The 19,252-nt window shown below is 39.0% G+C and overlaps 1 protein-coding gene across 1 annotated transcript in view; it reads left to right on the top strand.

The window, feature by feature from the left end:
• Positions 1-916: 916 nt before the first annotated feature.
• XPO1 (exportin 1) overlaps positions 917-19,252 on the top strand; it is a 443,161-nt gene continuing 424,825 nt past the window's right edge. The window contains exon 1 of the mRNA XM_053712052.1: positions 917-1,627. The gene's annotated coding sequence lies outside the window, so the exon portion shown is untranslated. The remainder of the gene's footprint in view (positions 1,628-19,252) is intronic.

The raw sequence follows: 19,252 nt of genomic DNA, 5'->3' as shown, positions 1-19,252 counted from the left end.
TTTTGAAGAATCATGTTTTAAAAACTTTGTTTTAAAGGGTTGCTACCTTTTAGTAGAACATCCCACTTTCACACAACACAATGATGACAAACATTCTTTTTGCGTGTATATATTTGTTTCACAAGTGTTTTTTGTAGCACACACATCTCAATACAGAGCATAGACTAGATGCAATAATTCACTACAAATTATAATGCCTAGTACATGCAATGTTATCTTACTATACAGAAGCAGTACATAATGCTACTGAGTTGTATTTGTGAAAAGGTGTTCCTTCTTTGACCACCAGAAATACTGTTGAATAAGCACAAAGCAGATACCTGTTGAACAAATTATTTGTCCATATGATTTCCTTAATGTAAATGAAATATACACTACTTTGTGATATATATATCCTTGGTTGGATGAATAGTCTTGGTCTCAGAGATTTTAAAACACAGTGTTATAGAAACAAAATATTTAATAAACTGCATGTTAAACGTATCTGTTTGACGCTGTTAATATAACAATTGTATATCCCTTTGCAGTATGCACTTCTACATTGTTGCATTTACTGTAAAATTCTCCGCACAGACGTGACAAAAAAACGCTACTTATTAAATCATAATAAGGAAACTACAGTGTGAGGGCGCCAAACATCCAAACCAGCAGCTGCATAAAGCGCAGCGGGTGTAGTGGCGGGGAATAAGCACTGTTTCTACGGCAACCAAACCTTTCCCTTTGATTGGCACCAACAAACCACCAATCGTGACTTTAGATAATCACAATAGCGTCATCACTACCCCAACCCTCCTTCTTCCAGAGGCGCTTCGCGGCAAGGACCTAAAAAAAAGAGGGGGTGAGAACTTGAATGTTGACAGACCTGTGCCTTTCCAATCATTTACACACTTTAGCTGTCTCTGGCCAATCAGGAATTGTAGTGGGAGTGGCTACATGGGTTTCCAAACGCTCGGCGGCGCCATGGGCTTGAGAACTAAACGGAGATGGAATGTCCCAGTCTGAACCGGTTTCAGCCGGTTGCGAGTGTGTTGCACTAGAGCAGAAGCGCCTCTTTCAGTCTCCCAGTCTTTACTACCGCGCCTCAACCACTCGGATAAACTTCAAAATATACCTATTTTATACCCAACTGAAGGATATTCCGCATATACAATGTATTACGGCCATACAGAGAACTATTAAAGCCGCCAGGAGCAGCGACAATTCACTCGTGCATTAATTATTATAATAGCATTTACCTATCTGGGCCTCACTATCACAGTTGTAGTGGGTATATGGAAACAAGCCTGCCGTAGGCCTTTGGACTACAGACCCACATTCATTTAATAATTATTTCCCATTCATTCGACACGCAAAAAAATACTGTCAAGGGCGGGATTGCATTATAAATATTTATATGACAATAAAAACAATAAATTATATATTTATGTGAAGAAAGTGGATGGTACATTAGGGAACTTTTATTTCGTAAACATACACAGATCATTCATTAATTTAGCGTTGTTGGTAAGAAGGTTTTTTTTTTATACAAAGTGGTTTTCTGGATTCATAAGGAAAAGTAAAAATAAAGTCGTTTTCTTCATCATCCCTCTTCTGTGCTGCGCTGAAGAAGAGGCAGCTCCCGCTCTCGGTAAGTGAAACCTGTCACGTTCGGGGTTGTGGGTTCTGCTGTAAGCAAGTGGATTTGGACGCGAGTGGAGGAGTGGGATGTGTGCATGTGGTGTGTTTTAATGGCCCCATGTGTAAACGTGTATTGAGTGAGCGGCACATGGTAACGATATTGTGTAACTAATGGTTTTATGCGTGATCTTACCCACGTGTGCGCAGCTATTTTGTATATTGCCAAGTGGTACGCCTGGATAGTTATGATGCTGGTGTGTCCTTTTTGTGTGTGTTATTTTGGCGCTCCTGAAGTATTTTGTTTTGGGCCCATGCTGGAGTCAGATATATTCCCTTCCCATTAGTAGAAGTGTATAGGCCTCAGTCCACGTGAGGGTTGTTCGGTATATAACTGCCCCACGGACACGGTTAGATAAGCTGGGGCAGAAATGTGTGCGGAGTGGAAATTTCCAGAAATATTAGTGTGTGTAGCAGTCCATAAGCATCACGTGCTGTGGAGGGAGGGACAGGGAGAGGTTGCTCAGCACCGAAACGGCCTCACTGGACCATGTACCTGCCTCACTGGTTCCCATATCTGTCCGGTAGTGTCAGGCCATCGTCTAGTCCCTGTATTTACAGTTTTTTACGTGAATATAAAAGTAGTAAAAAAATATACTTCTCTGTTCCCAGTCTGAGTGGGCGGGGACCGTGTCATACGTATGCTCCAGGCCACCAGTGAGCTCGAGTGTTTCTGTTGCTGTCATGTCATAAACAGTTTTAAATGTTTAATTGGCAGCTGGGATTTTAAGCTATTGCTGGCCAATCATAGTCTCTATACACACACATATATATATATATATATATATATATATATATATATATATATATATATATACACCCATGTTTATAATCGATCTTGTGTGTATATTGTTCATTTAATATACGTGCATCTTGTTCACTTGTGTAGGAGTTAGTCATGTGTAATGTTGACTTGTGAATCCCTATTTCAGGACGGATCAGTTTGAATGTTTGTGTTTTGGATTATTATTGCAAATAGGTTGATTGTTTTTTATTATGTTTAGTGAGGACTGAGGAGTAAGCCAAAGGGTTATCTTTCCTGGTATGTGCCATTCATGTATTTTCCCTCTGTATTATGTTGACCACGTGTTAATGAAGTGTACTGGTTTATGACTTAGACTTTGGCTTTCAGTAACTGTTTCGTATCACTGTGCTTGGCAGCTGTTATGAAATTAAAATTTCTATGTTCTACCACAGCGTGACAACCAACGTTTTTATCTAGAAGAGATATACTGTACTTGTTGCCCTTTAAAACTGCATCAAGATAAATAGGGAAACATCAATTTTGGAATGTTACTTAACAGATTGCATAGTGATGGACGTGGAACGTTGATTGTGTGTATGTATATATGTGTGTGTGTGTGTATATATATATATATATATATATATATATATATATATATATATATATATATATATATATATATATATATTGTATATGTGTTGATTGGAGTAGCCGTGTTAGTCCAGAGATTTAGATGATATCAAAATAACGAGTATTGCATTGAGCAATGATACTTTTTTTTTTTTTATTGGACTAACTATACATTTATAAATTGACAAGCTTTCGGAAGAGTTCCTTCCTTTATCAGTATTGCTTTAGACTTGATAAAGGAACTCTTCCGAAAGCTTGTCAATTTATAAATGTATAGTTAGTCCATGAATGAATGGTTTTGTTCAAACATAACTTGAAATCTGCACGATTACCTGTACTAAAGAGAGGAAGCTGAATGTCTTTGGCTTTATGGTAGGCAAATTAAAGAAAAGTGTTTGAAATTGAGGGTTTCATACACTTTGAAACTTCTAATTAGAGCAGTAATAACTTTATACAACCCCACCACACACCTACACAAATTTTGTTTTCCAAATGCTGCTTACTGAATTTTAAAATGATTGCAATGCTATTCAAATGTTAACTTTTTATGTATCTTTTTAAATAAGACACTAAAAGTGCATGAATGTCAAAATTACATTTTTATGATTTAGATACAGCGTGCAATTTTAATGGACTTCTTAAATGTATTTTTTATCATCAATGTTGCTATGTTCTCAAGGTATCAAGAGTCAAAAGTCAGTGCCAGAGCAGCAATGCAGTTTTGGTACCTAACTGACTCGCACATGGTGAATCGTGAAAGTTGATTTGCGTCTAACTTGAAACTAGCCAATTTGTGAGAAACTGATACAGAAGTATGTTACATACTGCCTCAAAATGACTTTTCCCAAAGATCTGTTAGTAAACAGTTTGGAAACATTAACACAATTGTACTTTAAATCATAAGATAAGTGTACAGTTTTTCTTTTTTTAATATAAATAGTTTAAATGTAATATTTTAGCCATTTCAGTACAAACTATTTTCTCACGTGTGTGCTGAACCTGGTTAGACTTTTGTACTCATTGTGCTAAGAGATTCCATTTCAAAATTATGGTCTCTTTTGTACGAAGCAGCAAAAGCTGCCCTGAAACTCTTGCAGGGCAGGTTCGCACATGCTAGCCTGCTTCCCGCAATGAAAGAAGCAACGGCCACTAGATCGCTTCTTTTTGCACTCTTCGCTACTTCTGAGAGCTTGCTCGCTCTGTGATTGACAGTCCCGTCTCTCTTGTGATTGGTCACGCATTACACACTGGCCCGCGGTTGAACAGATACACTGACCATATGCGGCAAATGCGTACAGACGGCTTCTCAAGTTTAGAAGCTGTCCGCACGGCCTTTTGATACATCGGGCCTAAACATTCATGATTCAGTTAGTATTAAGTTTTAAATAACTTTCTAAATTTATATATGTCCTTGTTTGCTGTATCCTCTTGGCATCCTTTGTTAAAATGTATACCCATGAATGCTCAGGAGCAACTAGGTACTACTGGGAGCTAGCTGCTTATTGGTGGCTGCACATATATGCCTCAATTCAATGTCTTTTCTGACGTGTTCAACTAGCTCGCTATAGTGCATGTTTGCTTCAACAAAGGATGCCAAAAAGAATGAAGCAAATTTGATAAAAGTAAATTGCATTCTCTATCTGAATCATTGAAGGAACGTTTTGGGTTTTAGTTTATAGTATTTTAAGTGAAGGTCAATTTTGATGAATTAGTGCCCAGTTTTTAATAATCCTATTAAAAACAAGGACACTTTAATTAATCAAAATTGACATTTCACTAGTTTTCTTCAAAAACTTACCTTTTAATCCTAACGGCCACAGCAGCTCTTCCTCCACCCGTCGCAAGCCCTCTTCGCGGGTCCAAAATGACGAATCCAGCTTCCCCCAATCACAGCGTTGCCTCAAGCCATGATCCCCCACCCCCGTGATTGGAGGAAGCCGGATTCCGACGGCCGTCGGAATCGCTGGAGCAGCTTTTTAGGATTAAAAGGTAAGTTTTAGAAGAGAACAAGTGAAATGTCATTTTTTTTTATAAATAAAGTGCCCTTGCTATTTTAATAGGATTATTAAAATCCGGACACTAATTCATGGAAATTGACCTTCACTTTAAATGAGAAAATACTACTAGTCCTGGCCCACATAGGAAAAATCCTGATTTCTTAATCATCGGCTGATATTTCTCACTAATCTAGGACTTGCAGAAATAACCAAAATGATAAAAGCTGCCACATATAATGCAATAAATGTTTGTCATTGCTAAATTGCTTATATTAGAGTTTCATCTTTCTAAATTTTTGTACACTTTATATTTGAATTTTAGTTTTTTTTTCCTCACTTGCTGAAAATGAATGAGTAAATATTTACCACAAGACATCAAAGGGACATTTGTACACTAGGTTTCTCTTTGCATAAATGTTTTGTAATTGATCCATTTTATAAAGCCTATCTGGGAGTGTTTTTGTAACCATGTATAGGTTTGCTTATTATTTAATAACATTGTGCTGATTTTCAGACTCCTAAACAAACCCCACAGTGTCAAATGTATACGCTTATTTACAGACTCCTGTTTGTGTTATCTTTCTATTCCACTGGTTTTCCAACCTGTCCTCTGGTTTTTAGTATTACCTTGGATGAAAGCAGGTAAAATAACCATGTTTACTGATCTGATTATTTAACCTGTGCATTAGTTCAGGTATCCTCAAGATGTGGCCTGATAGGGAGGCCTGAGGACAGGTTTGAAAACCATTGGTCATTTCATATGAAATGAGAGGGGAGTGTCTGCTTTTCCAGCCCCTTTCACTGGGTGTCCCAGCTTAACCTCATCAACAGTGCTAAACTGGGAGCTTCTAAGTAAGTTTTAAAAGGTTTTATACTGGATTTGTAGATCAGTATCCGTGCGTATTCTTCTATATAGTACTGTCTATTACATGCAGTTGTATGAAAATTGGTGTACTGTCCTTTTAAACTTGAGGAATACATAGAATTCATATTTTGAAGATGTATGTGTGATCTTAAAGGGACAGTAAAGGTTCAGAATAATGATATATAATTCTGCACACAGTACATTGTTTAAGCGGTAATTTAAAAAAAGAAAGTATTTCCCAATTTTGCTCTGTAATGGACTCCGCTCCAGGATCTACTTAGCGAGTCTTGGATATCCAAAGCTCTTCACGTGCTTTCCGGCTAGTTACAGCACGCCCCGTTGTACAGAATTATATAACATTATTCTGAACCTTTACTATCCCTTTAACTCAATCCCATATACACCAAACACTATTTCCTCAAATAAAAAAAACAAAAAAAACAAATTTTTCCGGGCATCCCTAACTCCATAAGCTAGTAGTTTTGATACCAGCAATAAAACAGAATGAGGCTAGGTGGTTTATTATTACTCTGTCAATTACATGACAGCTTTAAGAGTATGAAGCCTCTTATCAATGGTTGTACATGTTTCATTCACATGTGGTGTGTTATGCTGCTGACCATAATAATATTAATAATCTTTAGAAAAAATATTATGAAAGCTATGTTTGTATGAGACTATCATTTGGCAGCTGGGTGGACAGAATCACATATTTTAAAGCCCCTTATTTTTTTATTTTGTGCAATATTTTTTTAAAACTATTTTTATTAGATGGTGTTGTGAGTGTAATTGTACTTTGTAATGTATTTTTGATGTGTTTTGTGACATTTTTTTGTTTTGCTTTGTGAAACCGTTAAAGGGACACTGAACTCAAATATTTTCTTTCATGATTAAGATAGAGCATGACATTTTAAGCAACTTTCTTATTTACTCCTATTATTTTTTCTTCATTCTCTTGCTATCTTTATTTTAAATTTACCCACCAATAAGCAAGCATAACCCAGGTTCTCAACCAAAAATGGACTGGCTCCTATGCATCACATTCCTGCTTTTCAAATAAAGATAGCAAGAGAATGAAGAAAAATTGACAAAAGAAGTAAAGAAAATTGGTGTATACTGTCCCTTTAACTTAAATTGCGCTCAAGCGCTCGCGTTTACTTTCAATTTGCAATACTAGCGGAAAACCAGACGCTGGCAAACACTCTTTCACTCGTGCGTAACTTTAACGCGCCACTCAAAAGCTGGCCCTAAGTGTTTGTCGGTAAGAAGTGTACAAGACTGTGTTGGGTGGCTCCGTTTGCCATGAAGGAATCTGATTTACTTTGTGTGTGACTGCGTTGTACTTTGTTGAATCTTGGTTCTGCTTCCGCATTAGCAGTCAAAATCTTGTTGCAGTGTGGGTTCTACTGTTTCTCAAGTGACCAGAAGTGTTGTACAAATACCTTTTTTAAACTGAGGTTTTTCTGTACAAATGCTTGTGTCCGACTAACACTGAGCATGCATAGGAAGTGAATATGGAACTGGGGCACGATCGATGCTGCAGTTTCATATGAAGGCAGATGCCAGATCATTACAGATTGTGACACGGGGGAACCACTACATAAATTTTATTTATATTGTGACGGACTTCGGCTACCCCGACTGGGTAGCTCCGCCAAAAGGGTCCTTCCTGTGCCTGGAACCTAGCTATAGAGTGGATAAAGTGATTTTAGCAAGAGCCGTCCACCCTTATAACCAGACAAGGCCAAGGTGAAACATGAACAGACTTTATTGGGAAATCTACACAGCTTATATACACATTCTCATAAGAGCCTTATCTGATCCCGCAGTTCCAGCCCCTCCAGACAGGCTGGTGCTTCCATAGGTGCCATAGTCGGAGACCCCCACAGTATCTAGGTTGCGGTTTCGTGGTGATTCTGGGGGAGCGGCAGCCCTTCCAGCATGTTGTTGGAAAGCCCTCGATCCCCAGATGCTACAGCATCATGATTCGTTAATGGGAACCGGAGCAGCAGCCTGGCAAAGTTATTGAGGTGGGGGTGTCCAAAACCCCTGGTTTCCGGGTGAGCTCTCCCTCGGCAATCACCCCAACCCTTGTCCGCCAAAGGCACAACAAATCCCTAAAAGAGTGGATCTCTGGGACAAAGGGCCTCTGGAGCATCCTAGGGTAAAGTTCAGCAGGATTTCTGGGTAGCCCGGCCGGCTAGTAGTTCCATAAGTCTGGCCAGCCGAGAAGGAGCCAAGCGGCAAGAGATCAGCTCTTTTCAAGATGAAGTATAAGCAGTGAGAACACAAGAGGTAGGGAGTCTGAGGCACACAATAATCCGCAATGGGCCAGAAAACAGGACAAAGCACAGTAATTCAGGTAGGAGGGGGGTGGAGAGAGCCTTGGCAGCCTGATATCTGTGGTGTGTATGTATATACACTACAGTGTCTCACAAAAGTGATTACACCCCTCACATTTTTGTAAATATTTTATTATATCTTCATGTGACAACACTGAAGAAATGACACTTTGCTACAATGTAAACTAGTGAGTGTACAGCCTGTATAACAGTGTAAATTTGCTGTCCCTTCAAAATAACACAGCCATTAATGTCTAAACGGTTGGCAACAAAAGGGAGTACACCCCTAAGTGGTAATGTCCAAATTGGGCCCAATTAGCCATTTTTCCTCCCTGGTGCCATGTGACTCGTTAGTGTTACAAGGTCTCAGGTTTGAATGGGGAGCAGATGTGTTAAATTTGGTGTTATCGCTCACACTCTCTCATACTGGTCACTGGAAGTTCAACATGGCACCTCATGGCAAAGAACTCTGAGGATCTAAAAAAAATTGTTGCTCTTCATAAAGAGGGCCTAGGCTATAAGAAGATTGCCAAGACCCTGAAACTTAGCTGCAGCATGGTGGGCAAGACCATACAGCGGTTTCACGTGACAGGTTTCACTCAGAACAGGCTTCGCCATGGTCGACCAAAGAAGTTGAGTGCACGTGCTCAGCTTCATATCCTGAGGTTGTCTTTGGGAAATAGACGTATGAGTGCTGCCAGCATTGCTGCAGAGGTTGAAGGGGAAGGGGGGTCAGCCTGTCAGTGCTCAGACAATATGCCGCACACTGCATCAAATTGGTCTGTATGGCTGTCGTCCCAGAAGAAAACCTCTTCTAAAGATGATGCACAAGAAAGCCCACAAACAGTTTGCTGAAGACAAGCAGACTAAGGACATGGATTACTGGAACCATGTCCTGTGGTCCGATGAGACCAAGATAAACTTATTTGGTTCAGATGGTGTCAAACCTGTGTGGCAGCAACCAGGTGAGGAGTACAAAGACAAGTGTGACTTGCCTACAGTCAAGCATGGTGGTGGGAGTGTCATGGTTTGGGCCTGCATGAGTGCTGCTGGCACTAGGGAGCTACAGTTCATTGAGGGAACCATGAATGCCAACATGTACTGTGACTTACTGAAGCAGAGCATAATCCCCTTCATAGAGTGGGCCGCAGGGCACTATTCCAACATGACCACTGCCTTGCTAAAGAAGCTGATGGTAAAGGTGATCGACTTCACATGCATGTCTCCAGAACTAAACCATATTGAGCATCTGTGGGGCATCCTTAAATGGAAGGGGGAGGAGTGCAAGTCTCTAACATCCACCAGCTCCGTGATGTTGTCATGGAGGAGTAGAAGGAAACTCCAGTGGCAACCTGTGAAGCTCTGGTGAACTCCATGCCCAAGTGGGTTAAGGCAGTGCTGGAAAATAATGGTGACCACACAAAATATTGAAACTTTGGGCCCAATTTGGACATTTCCACTTAGGGGTGTACTCAGTTTTGTTGCCCACGGTTTAGACATTAATGGTTGTGAGTTATTTTGAGAGGACAGCAAATTTACACTGTTATACACGATGTACACTCACTACTTTATATTGTAGCAAAGTGTCATTTCTTCAGTGTTGTCACATGAAGATATAATACATTTTACAAAAATGTGAGGGATGTAATCACTTTTGTGAGATACTGTGTGGGGGGGTGTGTGTATGTATGTGTGGGGGTGTATGTATGTGTATATGTAAATTCCCACGGGAATAGGGCCCTCAATCACTCCCGTATGTGTTTGGAAATTTTGTCCTGTCTCTTAAAAGTCTTGTATTATTTTATTTAAATGAATTGTATCCATGGACAGCGCTGCGTAATATGTTGGTGCTTCATAAATAAAGTATAATAATAATAATATATAGGTAGCCCTCAGTTTACGCCAGGGTTAGGTTCCAGAAGGAATGGTTGTAAATTCGAAACCGTTGTAAATTGAAACCCAGTTTATAATGTAAGTAGAAGGGAAGTGGGGGAGATAGGTTCCAGGCCCCTCTCAAAATTGTCATAACACCTAATACTTTTATTTTTAAAGCTTTGAAATGAAGACTTTAAATGCTAAACAGCATTATAAACCTAATAAAATAACCACACAACACAGACTTCACTTGCATTTTTCTGCAAACAGTTCTTTATATGCATTCAATCTGGACTGATTTATAGACAGGAAGATATTGTTCCTTTGAAATCTGCTCGATAGCTCAGGTCTGGTTAAACTGATTAATTTCAGCTTGCTTTGCTGCAACACAAGCGGACGGCTCCACCTACTGGCTATTTTAAAGGGACAGTCTAGGCCAAAATAAACTTTCAGGATTCACATAGCATGTAATTTTAAACAATTTTCCAATTTACTTTTATCACCAATTTTGCTTTGTTCTCTTGGTATTCTTAGTTGAAAGCTTAACCTAGGAGGTTCATATGCTAATTTCTTAGACCTTGAAGCCCACCTCTTTCAGATTGCATTTTAACAGTTTTTCACCACTAGAGGGTGTTCACGTATTTCATATAGATAACACTGTGCTCGTGTACGAGAAGTTATCTGGGAGCAGGCACTGATTGGCTAGACTGCAAGTCTGTCAAAAGAACTGAAAAAGGGGCAGTTTGCAGAGGCTTAGATATAAGATAATAACAGTGGTTAAACGTATATTATTATAACTGTGTTGGTTATGCAAAACTGGGAAATGGGTAATAAAGGGATTATCTATCTTTTAAAACAATAACATTTTTGGTGTAGACTGTCCCTTTAATAAATGCACTGCTTTTCAATAGCAGTCACATGACTGGAAAAAAAGTATTCTGAAACAGTGTAAATTGAACCGTTGTAAAACAAGGGCCACCTGTATATATGTGTTTGGACAATAGTTAGTGGGGGAGGGTTAGAGAGCTGTTAGGGACTGATCAGGGAGGTTGAACGGTAAGGGGGAGATCCTACACTGCAGAAAAAAATATTTAACAACAAAAAAAAAAAAATTGCCTCAGCAGCTCCAGTTCTCGGCTGTAACTTTATAAGTATAGGAAAGTCAAAATTTAAACTTGCATGATTCAGATAAAGTATGTAATGTTAAGACACTGTTGAATACTATTTTCAAATGTTTTGTTCTCATGGATTCCTTTGTTGAAAATAATTTGCAAATAGCTTGTTGCTGATTGGTGCCTGCGTACATTTCTCTTGTGATTGGCTAACTAGATGTGTTCAGCTAGCTGCCTGTAGTACAATGCTGTTCCATCATTATAGGATAACAATATAATTCAGCACATTTGATAATAGAAGTAAATTGGAAAGTTGTTTAAAATTGTTCTATCCAAAATCCATTAAAGAAAATTTGGGGGTTTCTTTTCCCTTCCCTCAGCCCATTTTTGCTCCACTCACTTTAACTATTTTTACTGGATACTGCTGTCCTGTATATTTTAATATTTTTTGGAATAAATACGTTTTATTATCAGCGGTGGTGTTTGTCCTCACTTGCTACTGTTATTCTGCCGTTCCACCACGCTGAGCAGCTGTGTTCAGAAGCCGTAAAGAGATTGGATGGTAAGCACACACCCTTCCAGTGACGTCACGCATGAGCGGCTCAGAATCGAAAGAGATCCGTGGGGCAGGCTGGCCCAAGCGAGCGGAAGGAATAGGAGCGGAACCGGGTTCCTGAGAGTCTCCAAGTATACCCGCATACGCATATCCTGAGGGAAGGATCTGTCCGACAAAGAAGAAAAAAACGGCTTTCATGCTAAGGAGGTTGGTATGTGAAGTGGGCCCGCCGAGGCATTAATACTTTTACAGAGTTAACTTTGTGACTAAGTTCTGATCAACTGGATAGCGGCCGGTGAGCCACATGTTGAAACTACTGACCAGTTAATTTGCTATACGGGCCTTACATCTCCGATTTTGACGTTGTCATTAAGATTTATCTCTACCATATTGAAATTTAGATACACATTGCTAATTGTGTTTGGTGCTTTATTACGATATACGATTCCAATCTTTCACAGTGAACTGTACACTTTACGTGTATTCTCATATTGTCTAGTATATACCCTTGTTCCTCTCTTTGCTTATTGTTTCTTTTCCCTTTAACATAAACTGCTGGAGCTTTCTGCAGCTCAGGCATGTGTGTGTGTATATATGTCATGCAGTACAATAAGTGAAGTACTGCACAATGTATATATACGTCAAATTGGGTTAAGCCTTAACCCAATTTGACGTATATATACGTTAAGGGGCCAAAGAGACAGTAAAGTCAAAATTGAACATGCAATTTTTAACAAGTTTCCAATTTACTTCTCATCTAATTTGCTTTGTTCTCTTGGTATCCACTGTTAAAAAGCATGCATAGGTAGGCTCTGAAGCAATGCACTACTGTGAGCTAGCTGGTTGTCACTCACCCAATGTGTCCAGCTAGGCCCCAGTAGAGCATTGCTCTCCAACAACGGATACCGGAGAATGAAGGAAATGTTATAATATAAGGAAATCTAAAAATTGTTTGCTAAAACCCAAGTTTTTTCTTTCATGATTGTCAGTTTTAAGGTCAATTTCACAACTCTGTATGTTTAATTTATAACATTTGCTGTGAAGAAGTGTCATGTTATTTCCGCAGACACATTCAGTTTTGAGCACTACAAAATCTATAATATGTGATATCTTAAAGATGGAAAAATTACCCAAAATCTTACCGAAACCTCTGGGAGAGCATATTGTGAATAGATTAATTAAATTTACCAAAATTAAACATTAAAGCCAATGACCATTGCTATATAATTAAAAGCAAATCTGTATCTTAGGAAGAATAACCTTTAGATAGAAAAAGTTAGGAGCCAGGGGTAAAATTCTAGGAGCCAGTGGCTCCCAGGCTCCTGGGTTTGTCGAGCCCTGCTTTAGATTATTAAAAAGCATTTAATAAAAAGAATCTGATTTGAATAAAAACAAAAATCAGATTTTAAATAAATGGTTTTTCTTTAAATTTAAATCATTTTATTTTTATCCACCCTGCATCTAGAATAGATACGTCTAAAGGTGTCATTTGGCAATAACTTTCAGACATTAATTGATAGCACCTACAACCCAATTCTTTACTTCCCTTCATTCAGAGCATACAATTTTTCCATTATCCAATTTGCTTTTTCTTCTCTTGGTATCCTTTTTTTTTTTTTTCTTTTTAAAAAAGTATACCTATGTAGGCTTGAGCACTAGTGGGAGCTATCTACTGATTAGTGGCTGTACATATGTCTCTTGTCATTGACTCATCCAAAGCTAGTTCCCAGTTGTGCAAAGCTGCTCCTTCCACAATGGATAACATAAGAGTGCATCAGATTTGATGATAAAAATAAATTGGAAAATTGTTTAAAACTATTCTTTTTGACTCCTTAAGGAAAAATCTTTGGGTTTCATGTCCCTTTTAAATGCACATTCTCTTTATACAAAAAGAGAAATATTAAAGCTCTTATGTGAAAAACAGTAAACCTGGTGCTGTGACACACATTGCTTTCTTTATCTCCAAAAACTACTTAACCCCTTGTTTGAAGTATTACTAAATAACATTTACATTGATAAAGTGGAGATCCAGGTGATATTGCAAGGACACTGTACTACAAAATTTGTTTCCTCACAATGTGCTCCAAATTATTTTATACCTACAACAGAGTATTAAATGTATGGGAAATTGTTCATTATTTTAGTATTTGAATTAGTTGTTTTTGCACCTCAAAACCATCACATGTTCTATAGGACATGCCCATAATAATGGGTTGTGCCACCGTGTAAAGCAGACCTGCTAATGTTATCTGTTAGGTACTGACATGCTAATTGTAGCTGGGGGATTGAATAAGCACAACCGGCTATTTCTGGGAGATTAATAATTGCTATTTTCAGATGTTTACATAGCTTTTCTACAAAGAAAACATTTGTTCATATTTTCAGTATAGTAGCGGATACAACAAGCAAAACAACTAAATATACCCATAACTTTGAAAAGACCCTAAAAATTGAAAATTATTTTGCCTTTTTTTTCCAGTAATAGTCAAAAGTAAAATGTCATGATTCAGAATATGTATTTTAAAAAAAAAAAAACTTTCCATTTTTCTGATAAATGTTTATGCAAGTTGGTCATGTATGCCCTCCTGCCAGCTTTGCAGCTCTTGCCTTGCTTCTGTTTTGTAGTCTCATTCCCAGGGTTCCAGCTCTACAGCTATGGGGGGGGGGCACTTTATTGTGTATACTACTCAGGGTGCAGTGACTGAATTTGAACCTGTGTTTAAAACTCTACTACAATCTGCTTTTACCGAGGCGATTGCGGAAATGCCGCCTACAACTTAGAGTTCACAAACTAACGATTTAAAGCTTGCACCTCTTTACCCTACTATCCTCCTTACTATTTCCTCCTGTCTTGGCTATACAAAACACTCAGAGGGTCATGGAAGTAGGAATGCTCTTAAAGCTGTGGTATAGGTGTCTGCCTCCAATTGGTGGCCAGGTAATTCATTCCCAACAATAAGGTATTATGGACTCCTACTAACAAGGAAGGTGGGGATTTATCAGGTAAAAATAAATGGATTTTAAAATTTAAGCAAAACAAAACCACACTGTCTGAAAAGATGTAGAACTATAAAGATAGGCACAAAACCATGTGCAGAAGTTCATTATAGTGAAGTAGCTGGTGCCATGCGCAGCCCATCTAATCGATAATGTGATTCGTTGACAACTATTTTCATAATAGATTATTGATTAGTTGTTGCAGTTCTACAGATAAAGCTTATACTTAGACTAATGTGCATGTACTGACATTTTCACTGAGTGGTGTCCTAGTGACTAAAACCAGCTATCTAAAATTAAAAAATACAGAAATAAACTCCTATAGTATGCATTAAATACGTTTAGTATGAGTCGTCAGGAGCAGGACAAGTGGGAAACAAGACTTTAGTAATATCCCTATGTACTTGTCTTAAAGGGACATTAAACCCAAACATTTTCTTTCATGATTCAGATAGGACACCATTTTTAAAACGTTTCCAATTTACTTCTATTCATTTTTTTTAATTCTCATGTTATGGTAGGTATTGTGCACATGCCTGAAGCACTGCACTACAGGAAATAGTGCTGCCATCTAGTGCCCCTGCTAATGTATAACATTGTTGCAAAACTGCTATATAGTGCTGCAGACACGTGCACACTCTTGAGCTTACATTTCTGCTTTTCCACAAAGGATAACAAGAAAAATTAAAAAATTAAAATTGAAGTAAATGAGAAAGTTGTTGAAAATGTTATGTTCTATCTAAATCATGAAATAAAAAAATGGGTTTTATGTCCCTTTAAGGCTTTTAAGGGACTGCTTGGGGCCACTTAGGCTATGTAGAGGTGTGCTTGATGTATTTCACACGGCTATGGTTATTTGTGGTATGATCCTTTTTAGGGCTTGGCAATATGGGCAAAAAATAAAATTTCACGTGCTAGCTGGTGGGTAAATTACTACCAGATGTGTACAAGACCGGCCCCAACACCTTATACAAGTCGCACTCCCTTGCTTTGCCTCTGGGCGCTTACACAAGCAAATGGGTGTTATACAGAGGTAAGCTATGTCAGAGTACGTATTTCTGCATGTCTGTCCCTAAACATACACACAGATACCGCTATACAGGGGTAATAAAGGTCGTCTTATGCATCCAGCAGTATAACCAGGTGACTTCAGATACGCAGGCTACACCCGCAGACCCTGCGGCACATGCAGGCCTGTACTCACTCGGAGAAACCGTATCCGCGGTATATCGCCCAGCTCTAATCCTTTTTCATTTCTCTCTCGACTCCAGTACATCAGAGCTCTGGTCACATGTGGAGCATTCTGGTATGCTGAGGAAGCATGGATGACTCACTTGGGAGCAGGGTAAATATTTCCATGCCACAGGAGAGCTCTTGGCGCCCTCCTCGCCTCTTTCTCTTCACTCTGCACTGTTGGAGCAGGAAGTAGTAGCGCTTCTGGCACCTCTCGCTAGCGAATCCTCTGAGGGACGCCAGGAGGTGGTGAGACCCTGTACCGGAGCACTAAGGGGAGTTTTCCATCATTTTTTGGCACATTGCAGGGCTTTATCGAGCTGGTGCCTTACTGCTACGTTAGTACACAGCTTCTTGGGATCTGAATACTGTACTATTTATTTTTACACATCAAGTAAACGAAGGGGACTAGTTAGGATAGTTAAACCACTTTTTTTTTTTTTTTTTTTTACTAAGACCTGATAGTGGGGATGTTCCTCAGTTTAGCTAACTGTCATGGAGCAAGAGTGGCCTGCAGTAACTTGTTTACCTTCACCTGTGGGTAGTCCTTCATATATTGTTGTTCCTTCTGATAAATTTTTGTTCCTGCTCCAACTTTAAGGCTAATATGCATGTACTGACATTTTCACTATGAGTGGTGTCCTAGTGACTAAAACTATCTAAAATTTAAAAATACAGAATTAAACTCCTATAGTATGCAGGCTGCATTAAATAAGTTAGTATAATGAGTCTAGCAGCAGGTCAAGTGGGAAATAAGACTTCAGTAATATCCCTTTTAAAGGAATAATTTAGTCAGAATTAAACTTTCATGATTAAGATAGAGCATGCAACGTTCTAATTTACTCCTATTACTATTTCCTCGTTCTCTTGCTATCTTTATTTGAAAGTAAGCTTAGGAGCCGGCCCATTTTTGGTTCAGAACCTGGGTAGCGTTTGCTGATTGGTGGCTACATGTAGACACCAATCGGCAAACGCTGATTGGTGTTTAATTTTGACTAGACTATTCCTTTAAGGCCTGAGTGCTCAATGGCTGATAAACTCGTCTCTGTCCCACTGTTTTACCGGTGAACTATCTATCACATACCTTCAAGGCATAAAACAAAATGTTATGCTTGAAACAGAACATCCATTCCCTAGTAACACCCATCTATCACATATACCCAGAATGTTGGCAGTTAAATATACCCAGCTGTACCTGTTTAGGAACATTACTTCTGAATATCACATCTCCAGTGCTACATGCTTCTCAATCCACCATTTTGTTTACCAAACTGTTTTTTGTTTTGTTTTTTGGTCTCTTGATTCCTGGATATATCATCATATACCCCAGTGCCACCTGTCCATCGTAAATATTTACAGTATTTCTTATTGCACATATTTTGTGCAAACATTGCTAGGTATATGCAGCATCACATCTGTAAAGTCACCTGTATACCAAACAGAAAAAAGATAATACCCCCTATCTACCACATATACAGCAAGAGTTCCCCATTGTCACCTTTTAAACACATATATTGGCTAACTTATTCACATATATATTAGCTGACTTTTTCACAAACCCCAACATCACCTGTTTGTCACAAATACTCTTAGTCACTTGTACAACGTACTAAACACATACATTGCCTCTGCAATATTAAACCCTGTGAAGACAACCAAAACCACCTAATACAGTTTCTTATAGTAACATTCATGCTACTTAAATCACCTTACCGGTCATTTCTACCCTGAGGCTGTGGCTTCCAAGCAGGTGATATTTGTGGGCAGCCTGGAGAAGCGCCTGCTACCCATATCACCGTAGGCAGGGGTATGAGCTTTTGCTTGATAAGAGACGGACATCATGGTATTGCTGCTGGATCATGGCCTCCTCATGATAGTACTGTTCCTGAGCTGCATCCACACTAAAGGAAGCTTGTGAAACTGCTAGGTAATTTCAAACCGTAGTTCACTTGCTTCACAAGCTCCGTTTACCGTGGATGCTGTTAGAATGAGATCTGTTAAAGGAGGTCCACTCCCCCCTCTGCCTTGCATGGCTTTGAGTCCTGTAGCTTTTGCATGTGGCATGTAAAGGATCCAGCCACACTGGACTAAATTTTGGTGAGGCTGGTAATGGGAGGCACTAGGCAGTGCTTGACAAATCTGTTTAAAAATTAGGAGCCAGTAAGAATATTTGGGAGCCAGGCATATTTTTAGGAGCCAGACAGTTGGATTTGTATATAGATATATGGAGAATAACCCAAAAAGTTAGGAGCCAGGGGTAAAATGATAGGAGCCAGTGGCTCCCAGGCTCCTGGGTTTGTCGAGTTCTGCACTAGAGGGATCTAAAATAGCGCCAGGGGTAAATTTAAAGGCACCAGTGGCACCCAGGCACCCGGATTTGTTGAGACCTGGACCAACCTATTTTTGTATTTGATGCTTTTCAGATGATCAACATAAGTGTAAAGTATTCAGTATTAGGACAGGTATTGACAAATACGGGGAACCAGGGAGTGATGGCTTCTAAAATTTTACTTGTCTTTTAGGATTTTGTATCATTCTAAATATATTTGTATATCATCACCCATGACTGTTACGGGCAGGGGTTACCACTTCCACCTCTTTCACAGGCAGAGTTAATTATTTCCAACCACTGTCACCAGTTTGCAATTTTTCCTTCATGATTTGGATATGGATACAATTTTAAACAACTTTGCAATGTAGGGACATGAAACCCATAATGTTTCTTTCATGATTCAGATGGAGCATAGATTTTTTTTTAAACATCTTTCCAATTTACTTTTGCCAATTTTGCTTGCTTCTTAGTATTTGTTGAAGGGGCAGCAATGCACTACTGGGAACTATCTGAACACATAAGTAAGCCAATGACGCGGATATATGTCTAGCCACCAATCAACAGCTAGGTCCCAGCTTTTAAGCCTACCTAGGTATGCTTTTAAACACAAAATACTAAGAACTAAACAAGTTGGATAATAGGACTACATTGCAAAGTTGTTTAAAATTGTATCCATATCCAAATCATGAAGGAAAAATTGTTTTCTTTTCCTTTTAACTTAACCCTCCTGTGATTGACAAATTTACTACAGGGAGTAGTAAACATTCTGTGCCCCCCAGCCTGCCACAGACATCGTCATGCCAAGCTGAAACAGACGGTATGGGCATGAAGGGGTTAGAACTGCACAGGGTTTCCAGCTGCCTTGTCCTAAAATCCTTACCAGTAGGACTTGAC

Source organism: Bombina bombina, chromosome 4 (genome assembly GCF_027579735.1).
Source record: "Bombina bombina isolate aBomBom1 chromosome 4, aBomBom1.pri, whole genome shotgun sequence".
Lineage (NCBI taxonomy): Eukaryota > Metazoa > Chordata > Amphibia > Anura > Bombinatoridae > Bombina > Bombina bombina.
This window is presented reverse-complemented; position numbering and strand designations above follow the sequence as displayed.